The 16,023-nt window shown below is 40.6% G+C and overlaps 1 pseudogene; it reads right to left on the reverse strand.

Moving 5' to 3' along the window:
* Nucleotides 1-33: 33 nt before the first annotated feature.
* LOC124028888 overlaps nt 34-16,023 on the reverse strand; it is a 28,252-nt pseudogene continuing 12,262 nt past the window's right edge.

Below are 16,023 nucleotides of genomic sequence, written 5' to 3' on the forward strand. Positions count from 1 at the left end.
GTGCAGGGTGTTGGAGGTGGCAACGCCCAGTACGGGATGCAGTTGTTCCTCTGGGTTAGTGTCTGGAGGACAACATGGGGGTCTGATAGTGTGGGTGATGGCCAGGGCGATGGGACGCAGCTTGTCACGGATATTCTCCTGCACGAAAAGAATCATTCAACCGTTTTTCAAAGAGATTATATTATATGGAAGTATCTATCTACAAATTATATCTGGAGTTTATGATTTATAGCAGACCTGGGTTTAAATAATGTTTGTTTTCATTCAGGATTTATTCAACTTTTTACAAATAAAGCACATCTGAAACACTATTTCTTCCCAGGGTTAGGAACACTATGCAACATCTAAAGCAACAGAGCTTTGACAACAACAACAACAACAACAACAACAACAAAAACGTGTAATGCTGGATGAAGTTACTCTATGATTATCTTTTAGTTACAGTGAGACTACTGTTCTGCATTCAGTCTTGTAAAACCATCAGGATAAAGAGCAAAATAATGTAAATGGATTACCAACACCACCAACACAAAACACCAACAACACCACCAACACAAAACACCAACAACAACACCAACACAAAACACCAACACACAACACCAACACAAAACACCAACAACAACACAAAACACCAACAACAACACCAACACAAAACACACAACACCAACACAAAACACCAACACACAACACCAACACAAAACACACAACACCAACACCAACACAAAACACCAACACACAACACCAACACAAAACACCAACACAAAACACCAACACAAAACACCAACAACAACACCAACACAAAACGCCAACAACAACACAAAGCACCAACAACACCAACACAAAACGCCAACACCAACAACACATCAACAATACCTACAACAACACCAACAACACCAACAACAACACAACAACACCAACAACACAACAATACCACCAACAACAACACCAACAACACAACAACACAAAACACCAACAACACCAACACAATACTCCAACAAAAACACAAAACACCAACAAAACCTACAACACCACCAACAACAACACCAACAACACAACAACACAAAACACCAACAACACCAACACAAAACTCCAACAAAAACACAAAACACCAACAAAACCTACAACAACACCAACAACACAACAACAACACAACAACACCAACAACACAACAATACCACCAACAACAACACCAACACAAAACACCAACAACAACACCAACAACAACACCAACACAAAAGGCCAACACCAACAACACAAACAACAACACAACAACAACAACAAACACAATGACAACAAACATCAGTTCTCGACTGTCAGCCCTTTACGTGTAGTTGGAAGGTGGCGCTCCGGCAGGCGGGACGGCGTTGACCCTTCAGCTCCACCTCATCAGTGTGTGTGTACTCCGACTCCTGTGCACTCCGACCCAGGAAGCTAACACGGTGGGGCAGGCCCAGCTTCCTGCGCTCGGTGTCAGCCTCGAAGAGTAGAACCAGGGCTAGAGGGGAAGGACGGAGGGAGGGGAAATGTCAGCACACCAAGGGAACAGCCCAGCTCATTTCATTAAGGACGGAGGAAGGGGAAATGTCAGCACACCAAGGGAACAGCCCAGCTCATTTCATTAAGGACGGAGGGAGGGGAAATGTCAGCACACCAAGGGAACAACCCAGCTCATTTCATTAAGGACGGAGGGAGGGGAAATGTCAGCACTCCAAGGGAACAGCCCAGCTCATTTAATTAAGGACGGAGGGAGGGGAAATGTCAGCACTCCAAGGGAACAGCCCAGTTCATTTAATTAAGGACGGAGGGAGGGGAAATGTCAGCACACCAAGGGAACAGCCCAGCTCATTTAATTAAGGACGGAGGGAGGGGAAATGTCAGCACACCAAGGGAACAGCCCAGTTCATTTGAAGCACAGACTGGAGTAAAAAACATGATTCAACAAATGAAAATAGAAGTGTTTCTAAACAGAGGTGTAACTTACTGATGTCTGGTGAGTATGTCTCTGGATATGCAGTATAGGTGAAGCACACTTTGACCTCCACACTAATGACAGAAAACAACAGAGTTGACCGAGGCCTGTGTTTAATTCTCAACAGCAGAAACACATTAGCCTGGTTGCCAGTCTTTTTCTGCTTTCACTAACTCCTTCACGGTTAGCAGAAGGTGAAAAGTAGACTGGCAACCAGGCTATGTGTACACAAAAAAAGGACTGGCAACCAGGCTATATGAACTCAAAAAAAAAGGCTGGCAACCAGGCTATATGTACACAAAAAGGACTGGCAACCAGGCTATATGAACACAAAAAAGGAAAAAGTGAATGCAACCTACCTATGTGAGTGTAACCTACCTATGTGAGTGCAACCTACCTATGTGAATGCAACCTACCTATGTGAGTGCAACCTACCTATGTGAGTGCAACCTACCTATGTGAGTGCAACCTACCTATGTGAGTGCAACCTACCTATGTGAGTGCAACCTACCTATGTGAGTGCAACCTACCTATGTGAGTGTAACCTACCTATGTGAGTGCAACCTACCTATGTGAATGCAACCTACCTATGTGAGTGCAACCTACCTATGTGAGTGCAACCTACCTATGTAGTGCAACCTACCTATGTGAGTGCAACCTACCTATGTGTGAATGCAACCTACCTATGTGGTGCAACCTACCACACTCCATCTCTCCCCTTGCAGCTGTGTTGCTCCAAGTCAATATAGTGCTGAGGTTCGATGGATACATCCCGGGTCACGTGAATGACGGGCGAGACCTGTAGAACCATCTTATGCGAGAGAGCCTACTGCCAGGTCAGGTACAGGTTCCCATCGATGTCCAGGCCGCCTGAGATGGAGTAGAAGCAAACCGTTACCCCCTCTTTCACCCCTTCCAGGATCTGAGATGGCAGAGTATAAACTACGTCAATTATCGGGGGTGGATGGACAATAAAGCTTTTCGTGTGGGTAAAATTCTCACCTGTGCAGGCTTGTGTCGATGTTCGAGCAGCGCCTCGGTAGATGAACACTTTCCCATCTCCATCGAACGGAGCCCCACAGCGATGTCTGGACAGATACACAGATTGACATACATTAGATATAGAGATCAGGGCTCCAGCCCCTGGGGGGGGGGGTTCTGACTTACTTTACTGGCAATGGCAGTATGCAGGATTTATGATTTCTCCAGGACAGTTGATGTTTCAACATTCGCTATATAGTTAAATAAAGGTTAAATAAGTAAATAGATTTTAAAAGATGTCTGAAATTATACACTATTCTCTATTCAGTATAGTATGACTTTTGACCAGGGACCATAGGGCTCCAGGGACTATAGGGCTCCAGGGACAATAGCGCTCCAGGGACGATAGAGCTGCAGGGACCATAAGGCTCCAGGACCATAGGGCTCCAGGGACCATAGGGCTCCAGGGACCATAGAGCTCCAGGGACCATAGAGCTCCAGGGACCATAGGGCTCCAGGACCATAGGGCTCCAGGGACTATAGGCCTCCAGGGACCATAGGGCTGCAGGAACCATAGGGCTCCAGGGACCATAGGGCCCAGGACCATAGGGCTCCAGGGACCATAGGGCTCCAGGGATCATGAAGCCGCAGGGACCATAGGGCTCCAGGACCATAGGGCCAGTAGGACCATAGGGCCCAGGGACCATAGGGCTCCAGGATCATAGGGCTCTTATTGGTGTTGTTTGTCTGTCATTTTTGTAATGACTTGGTGCTGCCCTACCTTGGCCAGGACGCTCTTGAAAAGAGATTTTAAATCTCAATGAGCCCTTCCTTGTTAAATAAGGTTTAATAAATAATACATAAATAAAATAGGGCACTACATAGGGGGATAGGGTGCCTTTTGAGACACAGAAAATACAGAAGCAGTCAAAGATTGACACACCTACTGATTCAAGGGTTTTCTTAGTAAAAAAACTATTTTCTATATTGTAGAATAATAATGAAGACATCGAAACTATGAAATAACACATATGGAATCATGTAGTAACCATGAAAAGTGTTAAACCAATCAAAATATATTTTATATTTGAGATTCTTCAAAGTAGCCACCCTTTACCACGATGACAGCTTTGCACACATTATTCCATAATGTAAAAAATTGTAAAAAATTAAGAAAAACCCCTTGAATGACTAGGTGGGTCCAACCTTTTGACTGCTACTGTATTTTTTTAAACAGTTACTCAGTCCCCTCTGTCCACTCAGTCCCCTCTGTCCACTCAGTCCCCTCTGTCCACTCAGTCCCTTCATGCAGTCAATTGTAAATGAATGCACGTTAATAAGTTGAATTTGAACCAGTCAATCCCTCACCATCATATCCGTCCCGGTCCAGGTCTCCCACATTGTTGACGGTCAGTCCAAACATGGAGTCATGAGTTCCGTTGAGCCTGATTGGCTGAGCGTACTCCCAGTTACCGAATCGGTTGAGGAAGATGTACACAGCACCTCCGATCTCTGTCTTCCTGTCAAAATAGTTGGGAGCTCCCACTATCAGGTCTGTCCAGCTGAGAGAGAGGGCAGGAGTTTGAAGTTTTTACAAATTATTTTCAATTCAATCACTTTCTTGACAGCATTCCTTTCCATTTTAACAAAACTTTCCAAACATGTTAGGTCAGAAAGTTACTTTTAGACCTGAATGCTAAAACATTTAGTCATTTTGCAAACCAGCATACCATGAGACATGTGTTCATCACTGGAACAGATAAAAAGTTGAGTTTGATATCATTTAAAAGCTTACGAACAGGGTTGTCAAACTATTGTATTATTTCTTAAAATAAGAAATTATGTTATTTTTAAACCTTTAACATAAATTACCTAAAACAATGTCTAAACTCCTATATTTTCATATTCGCAGATGCTGTTGCTTGCAACCTATTTCACATCATCTAATGTTTTTTGTTTTGTGGTAACACCCTCGGTTGAGAGTGACAACTGTAACGGCGTTCTTCGTTTGTAGAAAAAGAGTCGGACCGAAATGCAGCGTGGTGGTTACTCATGACTTTAATAGAAAAAGTGACACATGAAATAACGATACAAAATACAAAACAACAAACGGAACGAAACCTAATTACAGCCTATCTGGTGAAACTACACAGAGACAGGAACAATCACCCACGAAATACAAAGCGAAACCAGGCTACCTAAATACGGTTCCCAATCAGAGACAACGAGAATCACCTGACTCTGATTGAGAACCGCCTCAGGCAGCCAAGCCTATACAACACCCCTACTCAGCCGCGATCCCAAATACTACAAACCCCAATACGAAAATACAATATAACATAAACCCATGTCACACCCTGGCCTGACCAAACAATATAACAAAAACACAAAATACAATGACCAAGGCGTGACAACAACATGTTCTTGAAAACAAGGTGGGGTGTCATTTCAATCATAGATATAGAATGGATAGAATGGACCTATGGTCAGAACACTGCAATTTACCTGGTACACCATTTAAATGTAAAGTGAATTGAAATAACATTTTTGAAACATCACAGCTCAGTTGAAAAAAATATGTCTAATAGAAAATTTTTAATTGGATGGTGTTCTGGATGGTGTTTAAACTGTATGGTGTTTAAACTGGATGGTGTTTAAACTGTATGGTGTTTAAACTGTATGGTGTTTAAACTGGATGGTGTTTAAACTGGATGGTGTTTAAACTGTATGGTGTTTAAACTGTATGGTGTTTAAACTGGATGGTGTTTAAACTGGATGGTGTTTAAACTGTATGGTGTTTAAACTGGATGGTGTTCTGGATGGTGTTTAAACTGGATGGTGCTTAAACTGTATGGTGTTTAAACTGTATGGTGTTTAAACTGGATGGTGTTTAAACTGGATGGTGTTTAAACTGTATGGTGTTTAAACTGTATGGTGTTTAAACTGGATGGTGTTTAAACTGGATGGTGTTTAAACTGTATGGTGTTTAAACTGGATGGTGTTCTGGATGGTGTTTAAACTGGATGGTGCTTAAACTGTATGGTGTTCTGGATGGTGTTTAAAATGGATGGTGTTCTGGATGGTGTTTAAACTAGATGGTGTTTAAACCTGATGGTGTTTAAACTGTATGGTGTTTAAACTTTGTTTTTAAAATGGTGTTTAAACTAGTTGGTGTTTAAACCTGATGGTGTTTAAACTGGAGATGGTGTTTAAACCTGATGGTGTTTAAACTGTATTGTGTTTAAACTGTATGGTGTTTAAACTAGATGGTGTTTAAACCTGATGGTGTTTAAACTGGATGGTGTTTAAACTGTATGGTGTTTAAACTAGATGGTATTTAAACTGTATGGTGTTTAAACTAGATGGTGTTTAAACCTGATGGTATTTAAACTGTATGGTATTTAAACTAGATGGTGTTTAAACCTGATGGTGTTTAAACTGGATGGTGTTTAAACTGGATGGTGTTTAAACTAGATGGTGTTTAAACTGTATGGTGTTTAAACTAGATGGTGTTTAAACCTGATGGTGTTCAAACTGGATGGTGTTTAAACTAGATGGTGTTTAAACTGTATGGTGTTTAAACTAGATGGTGTTTAAACCTGATGGTGTTCAAACTGGATGGTGTTTAAAATGGATGGTGTTCTGGATGGTGTTTAAACTGGATGGTGTTTAAACCTGATGGTGTTTAAACTGTATGGTGTTTAAACTGTATGGTGTTTAAACTAGATGGTGTTTAAACCTGATGGTGTTTAAACTGGATGGTGTTTAAACTGGATGGTGTTTAAACTAGATGGTGTTTAAACTGTATGGTGTTTAAACTAGATGGTGTTTAAACCTGATGGTGTTCAAACTGGATGGTGTTTAAAATGGATGGTGTTCTGGATGGTGTTTAAACTGGATGGTGTTTAAACCTGATGGTGTTTAAACTGTATGGTGTTTAAACTGTATGGTGTTTAAACTAGATGGTGTTTAAACTAGATGGTGTTTAAACCTGATGGTGTTTAAACTGGATGGTGTTCTGGATGACATCCCCAGCCGCGTCCTCAGAGCATGTGCAGACCAGCTGGCTGGTGTGTTTATGGACATATTCATTCAATCCTCATCCCAGTCTGCTGTTCCCACATGCTTCAAGAGGGCCACCATTGTTCAAATCCAATTTATTTATATAGCCCTTCGTACATCAGCTGATGTCTCAAAGTGCGGTACAGAAACCCAGCCTAAAACCCCAAACAGCAAGCAATGCAGGTGTAGAAGCACGGTGGCTAGGAAAAACTCCCTAGAAAGGCCAAAACCTAGGACGAAACCTAGAGAGGAACCAGGCTATGTGGGGTGGCCAGTCCTCTTCTGGCTGTGCCGGGTGGAGATTATAACAGAACATGGCCAAGATGTTCAAATGTTCATAAATTACCAGCATGGTCGAATAATAATAAGGCAGAACAGTTGAAACTGGAGCAGCAGCACAGTCAGGTGGACTGGGGACAGCAAGGACAGTTCCTGTTCCCAAGAAAGCTAAGGTAACTGAGCTAAACGACTACCGCCCCGTAGCACTCACTTCCGTCATCATGAAGTGCTTTGAGAGACGAGTCAAGGACCATATCACCTCCAACCTACCTGAAACCCTAGACCCACTCCAATTTGCTTACCACCCCAATAGGTCCACAGACGATGCGATCTCAACCACACTGCACACTGCCCTAACCCATCTGGACAAGAGGAATACCTATGTGAGAATGCTGTTCATCGACTACAGCTCGGCATTTAACACCATAGTACCCTCCAAACTCGTCATTAAGCTCGAGACCCTGGGTCTTGACCCCGCCCTGTGCAACTGGGTACTGGACTTCCTGACGGGCCGCCCCCAAGGGAATGAGGGTAGGTAAACAACATCTCTACCCCGCTGATCCTCAACACTGGGGCCCCACAAGGGTGCATTCTGAGGCCTCTCCTGTACTCCCTGTTCACCTACGACTGCGTGGCCATGCACGCCTCCAACTCAATCGTCAAGTTTGCGGACGACACAACAGTGGTAGGCTTGATTTCCAACAGCGACGAGACGGCCTACAGGGAGGAGGTAAGGGCCCTCCGAGTGTGGTGTCAGGAAAATAACCTCTTCCTCAACATCAACAAAACAAAGGAGATGATCGTGGACTTCAGGAAACAGCAGAGGGGAGCACCTCCCTATCCACATCGACGGGACAGTAGTGGAGAGGGTAGAAAGTTTTAAATTCCTTGGCGTACACATCAAGGACAAACTGAATTGGTCCACCCACACAGACAGCGTGGTGAAGAAAGGCGCAGCAGCGCCTCTTCAACCTCAGGAGGCTGAAGAAATTTGGCTTGTCACCAAAAGCACTCACAAACTTTTACAGATGCACAATCAAGAGCATCCTGTCTGGCTGTATCACCGCCTGGTACGGCAACTGCTCCGCCCACAACAGTAAGGCTCTCCAGAGGGTAGTGAGGTCTGCACAACGCATCACCGATGGGCAAACTATCTGCCCTCCAGGACACCTACACCACCTGATGTTACAAGAAGGCCATAAAGATCATCAAGGACAACAACCACCCGAGCCACTGCCTGTTCACCCCGCTATCATCCAGAAGGCGAGGTCAGTACAGGTGCATCAAAGCGGGGACCGAGAGACTGAAAAACAGCTTCTATCTCAAGGCCATCAGACTGGTCAACACCTTCTGTCTCAAGGCCATCAGACTATTAAACAGCCACCACTGGCATTGAGTGGCTGCTGCCATACATGTAAAAAATGTATCACTAGCCACTTTAAACAATGCCTCTTAATGCCTCTGTTTACTATATCACCCATCTTTATGTAATACATTAGCCACTTTCAATGCTCATATGTTTACATACCCTACATTATTTATCTCATATGTATACGTATATACTGTACTCTATATCATCTACTGCATCTTTATGTAATACATGTATCACTAGCCACTTTAAACTATGCCACTTTGTTTACATACCCTACATTACTCATCTCATATGTATATACTGTACTCGATACCATCTACTGCATCTTGCCTATGCCGTTCTGTACCATCACTCATTCATATATCTTTATGTACATATTCTTTATCCCTTTACACTTGTGTGTATAAAGTAGCTGTTGTGGAACTGTTAGGTTAGATTACTCGTTGGTTATTACTGCAGTGTCGGAACTAGAAGCACAAGCATTTCGCTACACTCGCATTAACATCTGCTAACCATGTGTATGTGACAAATAACATTTGATTAGATTTGACCATTTGGTACATTTATCAGCCAAAACATGACACCCACCCTGTATTTAAGATGGCCGCCACACCACAAAAGCCTTAGATAATATAAAATAGGGTCTAAGCTACAATAAATGTGAAATAGGGTCTAAGCTACTGTTGTGCCATGGTTACTATGGCTACAGACTAACTGTGTATGCATTCCTGTACACGGCTATCAATAGTAGCAGTAGTAGCAGTAGACATGCAGCTGATGTGACTCTCACCCATCACTGTTGAGCCATGGTTACTATGGCTACAGACTGTCTATACATTCCTGTACACTGCCATCAATTGTAGTGGTAGTAGCAGTCGATGTGTCTCTCACCCGTCACTGTTGAGATCAGCCGTGGCCACAGAGTACCCGAAGGAAGAACCCAGCTCCTCTCCCCACAGGATGTGCTGTGGCACCAGGCGATACACGTTGTCTTTACGCAGTAGCACCACCGCTCCCGTGTGATTGGCTCGCGGAGCCCCCGCCACGAAGGTCAGCTCCCCATGGCTCATTATGTCGTTAGCAGAGTCCACCGAGAAACCTGCAGCAGGGCATCATGGGATAACAGTTATTAGAAGTAGAGTGTGTGTGTGTGTGTGTGTGTGTGTGTGTGTGTGTGTGTGTGTGTGTGTGTGTGTGTGTGTGTGTGTGTGTGTGTGTGTGTGTGTGTGTGTGTGTGTGTGTGTGTGTGTGTGTGTGTGTGTGTGTGTGTGTGTGTGTGTGTGTGTGTGTGTGTGTGTGTACTGTATACTGTATATCGACCATAGTCTCTCTCTAAGCTCATCTCCTTTAGTGTTCTCTCATCCTTGTTGTAATAAAATGTAGCCTAAGTGGCTATTGATTTAATGGAAAACACATGATGAGTGTAATGTCCCTGAGTTTGTCGTAAAGGGAGGGACGAGTTGCCCTCCTCCGTCAGAGAGAGCAGTGTGTGTGTCTGTCTGTCTGTCTGTCTGTCTGTCTGTCTGTCTGTCTGTCTGTCTGTCTGTCTGTCTGTCTGTCTGTCTGTCTGTCTGTCGGTCTGTCGGTCTGTGTGTCTGTGTGTGTGTCTGTCTGTGTGTGTCTGTCTGTGTCTGTGTCTGTCTGTGTCTGTGTCTTCTCCCCCATAAAGAGATAAAGACGAGGCCCATGTGTGTAGTAGGAAGAGAAACAGGAGGTAACATCTAAGCAGATCTCTTGTGTTAATCTAATGCAGCAGATGTTGCTGCTCAGGAAGCACGTAAACAGAGCAGTCTAGCATTCATCTTGCTTCTGCTTCAATGGGATTTACTCCCTCAGGAATGTGAGGGGTGTGTCTGCATACAATTCAGGTATAGTGAAATAGTGAAATAGTGTAATAGTGTAATAGTGAAATAGTGTAATAGTGAAATAGTGTAATAGTGAAATAGTGAAATAGTGTAATAGTGAAATAGTGAAATAGTGAAATAGTGAAATAGTGAAATAGTGTAATAGTGAAATAGTGAAATAGTGAAATAGTGTAATAGTGAAATAGTGAAATAGTGAAATAGTGAAATAGTGAAATAGTGTAACAGTGAAATATAGAAAGAAGAGGGAATTGAACGTGCGTGTGGTGCGAAAATTTAACTTTGTTTCAACAACCTGTGTGAACAAAATATCAGATACAAATCAAATAATAAAACATTTAAAAACAGGCAAACACACTAAACAGCTACAGCTGTGTTCCAGTCCAACATGCGGTGAGGAGAGGATTGGCAGTGACCTGTGTTAGTCCAAAGGTCAACATACAGAGAGACGCTCAAAGACAAACACAGAGACGGCGGCTATGTCGCAAAACATTACTAGTCATCAAATCCTTGGAAACAACGACAGAAATCAATGATGTGACAGCTAGAAACATTTTCAAACAGACACAAAGACAGACTAAAGCATCTCGTCGACAAACAGACACAAAGACAGACTAAAGCATCTCGTCGGCAAACAGACACAAAGACAGACTAAAGCATCTCGTAGACAAACAGACAAGTAATTGAGCAGCTCCAGGGAGACAGGTGTGTGGAATGATACAGTTTGAATTGAGAACCAGTAATCGGAAAGGCCTAAATACCACAGAAGTCAACATTACAACTCCAGGAAGTCTTTTTGTCAGGCCTTTAGTGAAGGATTTACCACACAGTTTCCCTTTCACGTAGCAGTCTGATCCGCCTTTTCCTTTTCCTCAGAAGTCCAATCTTCTATTTGAAAGCTATAAAAGGGAACCTAGGCTTTGTCCCGTTATGTTTTTAAAAAGCTAAATGGGACCCAATGGGTTGGGAATGTGGCCCCCTGAGGAAAGACATCAAACACAGTTGTGTTGTGCAGCTGTCAAAAGTGTCAAGCCTCACGGTTGTAAAGCTTATGTTCGGTTAGACTATGTGGTAAAAATAAATCAAAAATTGAAAAAGCTACATAGCCCGAGAATCAACGGAAAGCTGAAATCTGAATGGGATCTAAATATATTGTTGCAGCTTTACTTACATTATCTGATAGCATATTTTATCAGTAGTTTTACAACGGGGGTTTTCTTTCAACGGAACATCGTGTGAGTCAGATATAAAAATTAAAAAATCTAGAAAACGGACATTTCACTTTTCACTGGCTGTATTTATTTTGGCAGGAACTCTGGAAAACCTGGGCCTGACTGAGCAGTTGACTGGGCTGGGCTCCCTATCCAACGATAATCTGATTTAGGAGAAACACAGTGTAAAACTGCTGCTGCTGGGAACTGACTGAATAATACGAATCACTCAGTCGAGAGACTAGGGGCCAGTTTCCCAAACACATATGAAGGCCAGTCCAGGACTAAGAAGTATTTTCAAGAGACTCTCCATTAAGCATGTACTTTTAAGTCCAGAACTATTAATATCACTACTGTCTGTCTATAAATAACTAGTAATATCACTACTGTCTATATGTTAATAACCAGTAATATCACTACTGTCTATATGTTCATAACCAGTAATATCACTACTGTCTATATGTTAATAACCAGTAATATCACTACTGTCTATATGTTCATAACCAGTAATATCACTACTGTCTATATGTTAATAACCAGTAATATCACTACTGTCTATATGTTCATAACCAGTAATATCACTACTGTCTATATGTTAATAACTAGTAATATCACTACTGTCTGTCTATAAATAACTAGTAATAACACTACTGTCTATATGTTAATAACCAGTAAAATCACTACTGTCTATCTATAAATAACCAGTAATAACACTACTGTCTGTTTATAAATAACTAGTAATAACACTACTGTCTATATGTTAATAACCAGTAATATCACTACTGTCTATCTATAAATAACCAGTAATAACACTACTGTCTGTTTATAAATAATAGTAATAACTGTCTATATGTTAATAACCAGTAATATCACTACTGTCTATCTATAAATAACCAGTAATATGACTACTGTCTGTCTATAAATAACCAGTAATAACACAACTGTCTATATGTTAATAACTAGTAATATCACTACTGTCTATATGTTAATAACCAGTAATAACACTACTGTCTGTCTATAAATAACTAGTAATAACACTACTGTCTATATGTTAATAACCAGTAAAATCACTACTGTCTATCTATAAATAACCAGTAATAACACTACTGTCTGTTTATAAATAACTAGTAATAACACTACTGTCTGTCTATAAATAACCAGTAATACCACTGCTGTCTGTCTATATGTTAATAACTAGTCATATCAATACTGTCTGTTTATAAATAACTAGTAATAACACTACTGTCTATATGTTAATAACCAGTAATATCACTACTGTATATCTATAAATAACCAGTAATATCACTACTGTCTGTCTATAAATAACCAGTAATAACACAACTGTCTATATGTTAATAACTAGTAATATCACTACTGTCTGTCTATAAATAACCAGTAATAACACTACTGTCTATATGTTAATAACCAGTAATATCACTACTGTCTATATGTTAATAACCAGTAATATCACTACTGTCTATATGTTAATAACTAGTATTATCACTACTGTCTATATGTTAATAACCAGTAATATCACTACTGTCTATATGTTAATAACCAGTAATATCACTACTGTCTATATGTTAATAACTAGTAATATCACTACTGTCTATATGTTAATAACTAGTAATATCACTACTGTCTGTCTATAAATAACCAGTAATAACACTACTGTCTATATGTTAATAACCAGTAATATCACTACTGTCTATATGTTAATAACCAGTAATATCACTACTGTCTATATGTTAATAACTAGTATTATCACTACTGTCTATATGTTAATAACCAGTAATATCACTACTGTCTATATGTTAATAACCAGTAATATCACTACTGTCTATATGTTAATAACTAGTAATATCACTACTGTCTATATGTTAATAACCAGTAATAACACTAATATAATAATACTATAATATAATATATGCCATTTAGCAGACGCTTTTATCCAAAGCGACTTACAGTCATGTGTGCATACATTCTACGTATGGGTGGTCCCGGGGATCGAACCCAATACCCTGCCGTTACAAGCGCCATGCTCTACCAACTGAGCTACAGGACCACTACTGTCTGTCTGTCTATAAATAACCAGTAATAACACAACTGTCTATATGTTAATAACTAGTAATATCACTACTGTCTGTCTATAAATAACCAGTAATATCACTACTGTCTATATGTTAATAACCAGTAATATCACTACTGTCTATATGTTAATAACCAGTAATATCACTACTGTCTATATGTTAATAACCAGTAATATCACTACTGTCTGTCTATATGTTAATAACTAGTAATATCACTACTGTCTATATGTTAATAACCAGTAATATCACTACTGTCTATATGTTAATAACCAGTAATATCACTACTGTCTGTCTATATGTTAATAACTAGTAATATCACTACTGTCTATATGTTAATAACCAGTAATATCACTACTGTCTATATGTTAATAACCAGTAATATCACTACTGTCTATATGTTAATAACTAGTAATATCACTACTGTCTATATGTTAATAACCAGTAATATCACTACTGTCTATATGTTAATAACTAGTAATATCACTACTGTCTATATGTTAATAACTAGTAATATCACTACTGTCTATATGTTAATAACTAGTAATATCACTACTGTCTGTCTATATGTTAATAACTAGTAATATCACTACTGTCTATATGTTAATAACTAGTAATATCACTACTGTCTGTCTATAAATAACCAGTAATATCACTACTGTCTATATGTTAATAACCAGTAATATCACTACTGTCTGTCTATATGTTAATAACTAGTAATATCACTACTGTCTGTCTATATGTTAATAACCAGTAATATCACTACTGTCTATATGTTAATAACTAGTAATATCACTACTGTCTATATGTTAATAACTAGTAATATCACTACTGTCTATATGTTAATAACCAGTAATATCACTACTGTCTATATGTTAATAACTAGTAATATCACTACTGTCTATATGTTAATAACCAGTAATATCACTACTGTCTATATGTTAATAACCAGTAATATCACTACTGTCTGTCTATAAATCACCAGTAATATCACTACTGTCTGTTAGTAAGCGTGCATAGTTCCGTATGTATGTCCAGTCATTATGTCATTTGGTTAGAGGATCAGGATCGATGGAGGCATGCTGCCTGTTAGACGTGAGGGGGTCAAAGGTTAAAATGGGCATTAAGGAAGTGGAGGAGGAGTGATCATTATGGAGAAGGGACAAGGCATCTCTAATGGAACCTTAGTGCAATCGTTTTGACAAGGGCCCATAACGCTCTAGTTAAAAGTCATGCTAAGTATAGGCAATAGGGCTCCATATGGGGACATAGTCCCGTTGGTTTGTATAGAGGAGGAGGAGGTGAATAAAGAGATTTACAGGTTTGATGGAAACAATCGATGGGAACAATCGATCCGGGGGGAACAATCGATCTGACGGACAGAACGTTATTGGTTCGAGTCCATTAGCCATCTAAAGAAAAGGGAATGAGCCAGTATCTACATATCCAAGGACCGCTGAGTTTAAACTACGCCTTCAAAATGAAGACGCTCTGAAGGCTCTGTTCCTATGAGCTTCACTGGAACACCGTTACTATAGGAACTGTATCACATGTTGATCTCAGAACACGTTGTTCACTGGGAGATTTGTCTTTTCTAAATTCTGCTTTGCTTACTTCTTTCATATCGAAAACCTTTATTTACTTAGAAAAGTGACTTGTATCTATTAAATGTAGATAAGAATGTAGACATACAGCCAGTGGTGGATTTAGGTAGAGGTCCAGGGTGGCAGCTTGCCGGGGGCGACACGGGGCGCCCGCACAAAAAAAATCAGAATGGTGACATCTGCGCGACCGGTTTTCTATCGCTCATTTTGCTCACGTCAGTGTGGGACTGTGGGTCAATTGATCTTGTCGGAGTCGGAGCCCTGATTCTAGTTTGTGAGCTAGGCTGGCTACTGCCTGGGAAGGTCTCCCACTCAGAAGTACGAGATGGGGCGGGGGTAGGGGGGGGGTAGGATGACCTCAGGTCTCCCCACTGGAAGCCCGAGGTAGGGGGAGTGGGGAATCTATCAAATAGCGCACCTCTAACTTTGTACAATACGAATGGAATTATTCAAATCAGTCACACTACGAAATGCTACCAAATGAACCACAATTTATTCATAATACCGTTAATATATAGTTTCATAGGCACATTGTTGCATTATTTTCTGAAGTCGTTAAAGAATAATATAAAACCAGTCTGCACACCACCAATTTG

Source organism: Oncorhynchus gorbuscha, unplaced genomic scaffold, assembly GCF_021184085.1.
Source record: "Oncorhynchus gorbuscha isolate QuinsamMale2020 ecotype Even-year unplaced genomic scaffold, OgorEven_v1.0 Un_scaffold_4957, whole genome shotgun sequence".
In the NCBI taxonomy this organism is placed as follows: Eukaryota; Metazoa; Chordata; class Actinopteri; order Salmoniformes; family Salmonidae; genus Oncorhynchus; species Oncorhynchus gorbuscha.